We start from the raw sequence: 8,410 nt of genomic DNA, 5'->3' as shown, positions 1-8,410 counted from the left end.
AGTCGGCTGGAGGACGATTTATTGAATCGCGACGCAATTTGAGTATTCCTCCGTCATTAGGAGGCCCTGAACGATACAATTAACCATCAGTTTTGCGTCGGATTCGAAAATCTAGACTCACAGGAGACGGACCATAAGGTGCCCGAGGCAGCATTATCCCCTTGGAGACAAGTCGGCTGCAGGACGATTTATTGAATCGCGATGCAATTTGAGTGTTCCATCGTCATTAGGAGGCCCTGAACGTTACAAATAACCATCAATTTTGCATCGGATTCGAAAATCTAGACTCACAGGAGACTGACCATAAGGTGCCCGAGGCAGCAATATCCCCTTGGAGACAAGTCGGCTGGAGGATGATGTATTGAATCGCGATACAATTTCAGTTTTCCATCGTCATTAGGAGGCCCTGAACATTACAATTAACTTTCAGTTTTGCGTCCGATTCTAAAATCTAGACTCACAGAAGCCGGACTATAAGGTGCCCAAGGCAGCAATATCCTCTTGTAGACAAGTCGGCTTGAGGGCGATGTATTGAATCGCGACGCAATTTGAGTGTTCCATCGTCATTAGGAGGCCCTGAACGTTACAATTAACCATCAGTTTTGCATCGGATTCGAAAATCTACTCACACGAGACTGACCATTAGGTGCCCGTGGCAGCAATATCCCCTTGGAGACAAGTCGGCTGGAGGACGATGTATTGAATCGCGACACAATTTGAGTTTTCCATCGTCATTAGGAGGCACTGAACATTACAATTAACTATCATTTTTGCGTCCGATTCTAAAATCTAGACTCACAGAAGCCGGACCATAAGGTGCCCGAGGCAGCAATATCCCCTTGGAGACAAGTCGGCTGGAGGACGATGTATTGAATCGCGATGCAATTTGAGATTTACATCGCCAATAGGAGGCCCTGAACGTAGCAATTAACATCAGTTTTGCGACCGATTCGAAAATCTAGACTCACAGGAGACGGACCATAAGGTGCCGGAGGCAGCAATATCCCCTTGGACACAACTCGACTGGAGGACGATGTATTGAATCCGGACGTAATGTGAGCGTTCCATTGTTATTAGGAGACCCTGAACTTAGAATTAAATATCAGTTTTGCGTCGGATTCGAAAATCTAGGCTTACAGGAAAACGACCATAAGGTGCCATAGGCAGCAATCGAACCTTGGAGACAAGTCGGCTGGAGGACGATGTATTGAATCGCGATGCCATTTGAGTGTTCCATCGTCATTAGGAGGCCCTGAACGTTACAATTAACTATCAGTTTTGTGTCCGATTCGAAAATCTAGACTCACAGGAGACGGATCATAAGGTGACGGCGGCAGCAATATCCCCTTGGACACAAGTCGACTGGAGGACGATGTATTGAATCCGGACGGGTTGTGAGCGTTCCATTGTCATTAGGAGACCCTTAACATTACAATTAACTATCAGTTTTGCGTCGCATTCGAAAATCTAGACTTACAGGAGAACGACCATAAGGTGCCATAGGCAGCAATAGACCCTTGGAAACAAGTTCGCCTGGAGGAAGCTTTGTCGAATCGCGACGCAATTTGAGTGTTCCATCCTCCTTAGGAGGCCCTGAACGTTACAATTAACTATCAGTTTTTCGTCGGATTCGAAAATCTAGACTCACAGGAGACGGACCATTAGGTGCCCTAGGCAGCAATATCCCCTTGGAGACAAGTCGGCTGGAGGACGATGTATTGAATCACGATACAATTTGATTTTTCCATCGTCATTAGGAGGCCCTGAACATTACAATTAACTATCAGTTTTGCGTCCGATTCGAAAATCTAGACTCACAGGAGCCGGACAATAAGGTGCCCAAGGCACCAATATCCCATTGGAGACAAGTCGGCTGGAGGACGATGTATTGAATCGCGATGCAATTTGAGATTTTCTTCGTCATTAGGAGGCCCTGAACGTAATAATTAACATCAGTTTTGCGACCGATTCGAAAATCTAGACTCACAGGAGACGGACCATAAGGTGCCGGAGGCAGCAATATCCCCTTGGAGACAAGTCGACTGGAGGACGATGTATTGAATCGCGATGCAATTTGAGTGTTCCATCGTCATTAGGAGGCCCTGAACGTTACAATTAACTATCAGTTTTGCGTCGGATTCGAAAATCTAGACTCACAGGAAACGGACGATAAGGCGCCCGAGGCAGCAATATCCCCTTTGAGACAAGTCGGCTGGAGGACGATTAATTGAATCTCGACGCAATTTGAGTGTTCCATCGTCATTAGGAGGCCCTGAACGTTACAATTAACCATCAGTATTGCGTCGGATTCGAAAATCTAGACGCACAGGTGACGGACCATAAGGTGCACGAGGCAGAAATATCCCCTTGGAGACAAGTCGGCTGGAGGACGATGTATTGAATCGCGATGCAATTTGAGTTTTCCATCGTCATTAGGAGGCCCTAAATGTTACAATTAACATCAGTTATGAGTCCGATTCGGAAATCTAGACTCAAAGGAGACGGAGCATAAGGTGCCTAAGGCAGCAATATCCCCTTGGAGACATGTCGGCTGGAGGACGATTTATTGAATCGCGATGCCATTTGAGTGTTCCTCCGTCATTAGGAGGCCCTGAACGATACAATTATCCATCAGTTTTGCGTCGGATTCGAAAATCTAGACTCACAGGAGACGGACCATAAGGTGCCCGAGGCAGCATTATCCCCTTGGAGACAAGTCGGCTGCAGGACGATTTATTGAATCGCGATGCAATTTGAGTGCTCCATCGTCATTAGGAGGCCCTGAACGTTACAATTAACCATCCGTTTTGCATCGGATTCGAAAATCTACACTCACAGGAGACTGACCGTAAGGTGCCCGGGCAGCAACATTCCCTTGGAGACAAGTCGGCTGGAGGACGATGTATTGAATCGCGATGCCATTTGAGTTTTCCACCGTCATTAGGAGGCCCTGAACGTTGCAATTAACTATCAGTTTTGCGTCCGATTCCAAAAATCTAGACTCACAGGAGAACGACCGTAAGTTGCCATAGGCAGCAATAGACCCTTGGATACAAGTCGGCTGGAGGACGATGTATTGAATCGCGATGCCATTTGAGTTTTCCACCGTCATTAGGAGGCCCTGAACGTTACAATTAACCATCAGTTTTGCGTCGGATTCCAAAATCTAGACTCACAGGAGACGGACCATATGGTGTCTGAGGCAGCAATATTCCCTTGGAGACAAGTCGGCTGGAGGACGATTTATTGAATCGCGACGCAATTTGATTTTTCCATCGTCATTAGGAGGCCCTGAACGTTACAATTAACTATCAGTTTTGCGTCGGATTCGAAAATCTAGACTCACAGGAGACGGACCATCAGGTGCCCTAGGCAGCAATATCCCCTTGGAGACAAGTCGGCTGGAGGACGATGTATTGAATCACGATACAATTTGAGTTTTCCATCGTCATTAGGAGGCCCTGAACACTACAATTAACGATCAGTTTTGCGTCCGATTCGAAAATCTAGACTCACAGGAGCCGGACAATAAGGTGCCCAAGGCACCAATATCCCATTGGAGACAAGTCGGCTGGAGGACGATGTATCGAATCGCGATGCAATTTGAGATTTTCTTCGTCATTAGGAGGCCCTGAACGTAATAATTAACATCAGTTTTGCGACCGATTCGAAAATCTAGACTCACAGGAGACGGACCATAAGGTGCCGGAGGCAGCAATATCCCCTTGGACACAAGTCGACTGGAGGACGATGTATTGAATCCGGACTTAATGTGAGCGTTCCATTCTCATTAGGAGACCCTGAACTTACAACTAACTATCAGTTTTGCATCGGATTCGAAAATCTCGACTTACAGGAAAATGACCATAAGGTGCCATGGGCAGCAATAGACCCTTGGCGACAAGTCGGCTGGAGGACGATGTATTGAATCCGGACGGGTTGTGAGCGTTCCATTGTCATTAGGAGGCCCTGAACGTTACAATTAACAATCCGTTTTGCATCGGATTCGAAAATCTACACTCACAGGAGACTGACCATAAGGTGCCCGGGGCAGCAATATTCCCTTGGAGACAAGTCGGCTGGAGGACGATGTATTGAATCGCGATGCCATTTGAGTTTTCCATCGTCATTAGGAGGCCCTGAACGTTGCAATTAACTATCAGTTTTGCGTCCGATTCCAAAAATCTAGACTCACAGGAGAACGACCGTAAGTTGCCATAGGCAGCAATAGACCCTTGGATACAAGTCGGCTGGAGGACGATGTATTGAATCGCGTTGCAATTTGAGTGTTCCATCGTCATTAGGAGGCCTTGAACGTTCCAATTAACTATCAGTTTTGCGACCGATTCTAGAATCTAGACTCACAGGAGACGGACCATAAGGTGCCCGAGGCAGCAATATCCCCTTGGAGACAAGTCGGCTGGAGGAAGATTTATCGAATCGCGACGCAATTTGAGTGTTCCATCGTCATTAGGAGGCACTGAACGTTATAATTAACCATCAGTTTTGCGTCGGATTCGAAAATATAGACTTACAGGAGACGGACCATAAGGTGCCCGAGGCAGCAAAATCCCCTTGGAGACAAGTCGGCTGGAGGACGATGTATTGCATCGCGATGCAATTTTAGTTTTTCATCGTCATTAGGTGGCCATGACCGTTACAATTAACCATCAGTTTTGCGTCGGATTCCAAAATCTAGACTCACAGGAGACAGACCATATGGTGTCCGAGGCAGCAATATCCCTTTGGAGACAAGTCGGAAGGAGGACGATGTATTGAATCCCGACGCAATTTGAGATTTTCATCGTCATTAGGAGGCCCTGAACGTAACAATTAACATCAGTTTTGCGGCCGATTCGAAAATCTAGACTAACAGGAGACGGACCATAAGGTGCAGGAGGCAGCAATATCCCCTTTGACACAAGTCGACTGGAGGACGATGTATTGAATCCGGACGGAATGTGAGCGTTCCATTCTCATTAGGAGACCCTTAACATTACAATTAACTATCAGTTTTGTGTCGGATTCGAAAATCTAGACTTACAGGAGAACGACCGTAAGGTGCCCAAGGCAGCAATATCCCTTTGGAGGCAAGTCGGCTGGAGGACGATGTATTGAATCCGGACGGAATGTGAGCGTTGCATTCTCATTAGGAGACCCTGAACTTACAACTCACTATCAGTTTTGCGTCCGATTCAAAAATCTAGACTCACAGGAGCCGGACAATAAGGTGCCCAAGCCAGCAATATCCCCTTGGAGACAAGTCGGCTGGAGGACGATGTATTGATTCGCGATGCAATTTGAGATTTTCTTCGTCATCAGGAGGCCCTGAACGTAATAATTAACATCAGTTTTGCGACCGATTCGAAGATCTAGACTCACAGGAGACGGACCATAAGGTGCCGGAGGCAGCAATATCCCCTTGGACACAAGTCGACTGGAGGACGATGTATTGAATCCGGACGGAATGTGAGCGTTCCATTCTCATTAGGAGACCCTGAACTTACAACTAACTATCAGTTTTGCGTCGGATTCGAAAATCTAGACTCACAGGAGAAAGACCATAAGGTGCCCGAGGCAGCAATATCCCTTTGGAGACAAGTCGGCTGGAAGACGATGTATTGAATCGCGATGCAATTTTAGTTTTCCATCGTCATTTGGTGGCCCTGACCGTTACAATTAACCATCAGTTTTGTTTCGGATTCCAAAATCTAGACTCACAGGAGACGCACCATATGGCGTCTGAGGCAGCAATATTCCCTTGGACACAAGTCGGCTGGAGGACGATGTATTGAATCGCGACTCAATTTGAGTGTTCCATCGACATTAGGAGGCCCTGAACGTTACAATTGACCATCAGTTTTGCGTCGGATTCGAAATTCTAGGCTCACAGGAGACGGACCATAAGGTGCCCGAGGAAGCCATATCCACTTGGAGACAAGTAGGCTGCAGGACGATTTATTGAATCGCGATGCAATTTGAGTGTTCCATCGTCATTAGGAGGCCCTGAGCGTTACAATTAACCATCAGTTTATGCGTCGGATTCGAAAATCTAGACTCACAGGAGACGGACCATAAGGTGCACGAGGCAGCAATATCCCCTTGGAGACAAGTCGGCTGGAGGACGATGTATTGAATCGCGATGCAATTTGAGTTTTCCATCGTCATTAGGAGGCCCTAAATGTTACAATTAACATCAGTTAAGCGTCCGATTCGAAAATCTAGACTCACAGGAGACGGAGCATAAGGTGCCTAAGGAAGCAATATCCCCTTGGAGACAAGTCGGCTGGATGACGATGTATTGAATCGCGACGCAATTTGAGTGCTCCATCGTCATCAGGAGGCCCTGAACGTTACAATTAACTATCAGTTTTGCGTCCGATTCGAGAATGTAGACTCACAGGAGACGGACAATAAGGTGCCCGGGCAGCAATATCCCCTTGGAGACAAGTTAGCTGGAGGAAGATTTATTGAAACGCGACGCAATTTGAGTGTTCCATCGTCATTAGGAGGCCATAAACGTTATAAATAACTATTAGTTTTGCGTCCGATTCGAAAATCTAGACTCACAGGAGACGTACCATAAGGTGCCAGAGGCAGCAATATCCCCTTGGACACAAGACGGCTGTAGGACGATTTATTGAATCGCGATGCAAATTGAGCGTTCCATCGTCATTAGGAGGTCCTGAACGTTTAAATAACCATCAATTTACGTCGGATTAGAAAATGTAGGCTCACAGGAGACGGACCATAAGGTGCCCGAGGCAGCAATATCCCGTTGGAGACAACTCGGCTGGAGGACGATGTATTGAATCGCGATGCAATTTGAGTTTTCCATCGTCATTAGGAGGCCCTGAACGTAACAACTAAGTATCAGTTTTGCGTCCGATTCAAAATCTAGACTCACAGGAGACGGACCATATGGTGCCCGAGGCAGCAATATCCCCTTGGAGACAAGTCGGCTGGAGGACGATGTATTGAATCGCGACGCAATTTGAGTGTTCCATCGTCATGAGGAGGCACTGAACGTTACAATTGACATCAGTTGTGCGTCCGATTCGAAAATCTAGACTCACAGGAGACGGACCATATGGCGCCCGAGACAGCAATATCCCCTTGGAGACAATTCGGCTCGAGGACGATTTATTGAATCGCGACGCTACTTGATAGTTCCATCATCATTAGGAGGCCCTGAACGTTACAATTAACCATCAGTTTTCGTCGGATTCGAAAATCTAGACTCACAGGAGACGGACCATAAGGTGCCCTAGGCAGCAATATCCGCTTGGAGACAAGTCGGCTGGAGGACGATGTATTGAATCGCGATGCAATTTGAGTATTCCATCGTCATTAGGAGGCCCTGAACGTTACAATTATCTATCAGTTTTGCGTCGGATTCGAAAATCTAGGGTCACATGAGCCGGACCATTAGGTGCCCAAGGGAGCAATATCCCCTTGTAGACAAGTCGGCTGGAGGACGATGTATTGAATCGCGACTCAATTTGAGTGTTCCATCATCATTAGGAGGCCATGAACGTTACAATTAACCATCAGTTTTGCGTCCGATTCGAAAATCTAGACTCAGAGGAGACGGACCATAAGGAGACCGAGGCAGCAATATCCCCTTGGAGACAAGTCCGCTGCAGGACGATGTACTGAATCGCGATGCAATTTGAGATTTTCATCGTCATTAGCAGGCCCTGACCATAGCAATTAACATCAGTTTTGCGACCGATTCGAAAATCTAGACTCACAGGAGACGTACCATAAGGTGCCAGAGGCAGCAATATCCCCTTGGACACAAGTCGGCTGTAGGACGATTTATTGAATCGCGATGCAAATTGAGTGTTCCATCGTCATTAGGAGGTCCTGAACGTTTAAATAACCATCAATTTACGTCGGATTCGAAAATGTAGACTTACAGGAGACGGACCATAAGGTGCCTGAGGCAGCTATATCCCCTTGGAGTCAAGTCGGCTGGAGTAAGATTTACGGAATCGCGACGCAACTTGAGTGTTCCATCGTCATTAGGAGGCCCTGAACGTTACAATTAACCATCAGTTTTGCGTCCGATTCGAAAATGTAGACTCTCAGGAGACGGAACATAAGGAGCCCGAGGCAGCAATATCCCCTTGGAGCAAGTCCGCTGGAGGACGATGTATTGAATCGCGATGCAATTTGAGATTTTCATCGTCATTAGGAGGCCCTGAACGTAACAATTAACATCAGTTTTGCGACTGATTCGAAAATCTAGACACACAGGAGACGGACCATAAGGTGCCGGAGGCAGCAATATCCCCTTGGACGCAACTCGACTGGAGGACGATGTATTGAATCCGGACGGAATGTGAGCGTTCCATTGTCATTAGGAGACCCTGAACGTAACAATTAACTATCAGTTTTGCGTCGG

This window comes from Schistocerca cancellata, unplaced genomic scaffold, assembly GCF_023864275.1.
Source record: "Schistocerca cancellata isolate TAMUIC-IGC-003103 unplaced genomic scaffold, iqSchCanc2.1 HiC_scaffold_790, whole genome shotgun sequence".
In the NCBI taxonomy this organism is placed as follows: Eukaryota; Metazoa; Arthropoda; class Insecta; order Orthoptera; family Acrididae; genus Schistocerca; species Schistocerca cancellata.
Note: the sequence above shows the minus strand (reverse complement) of the source record.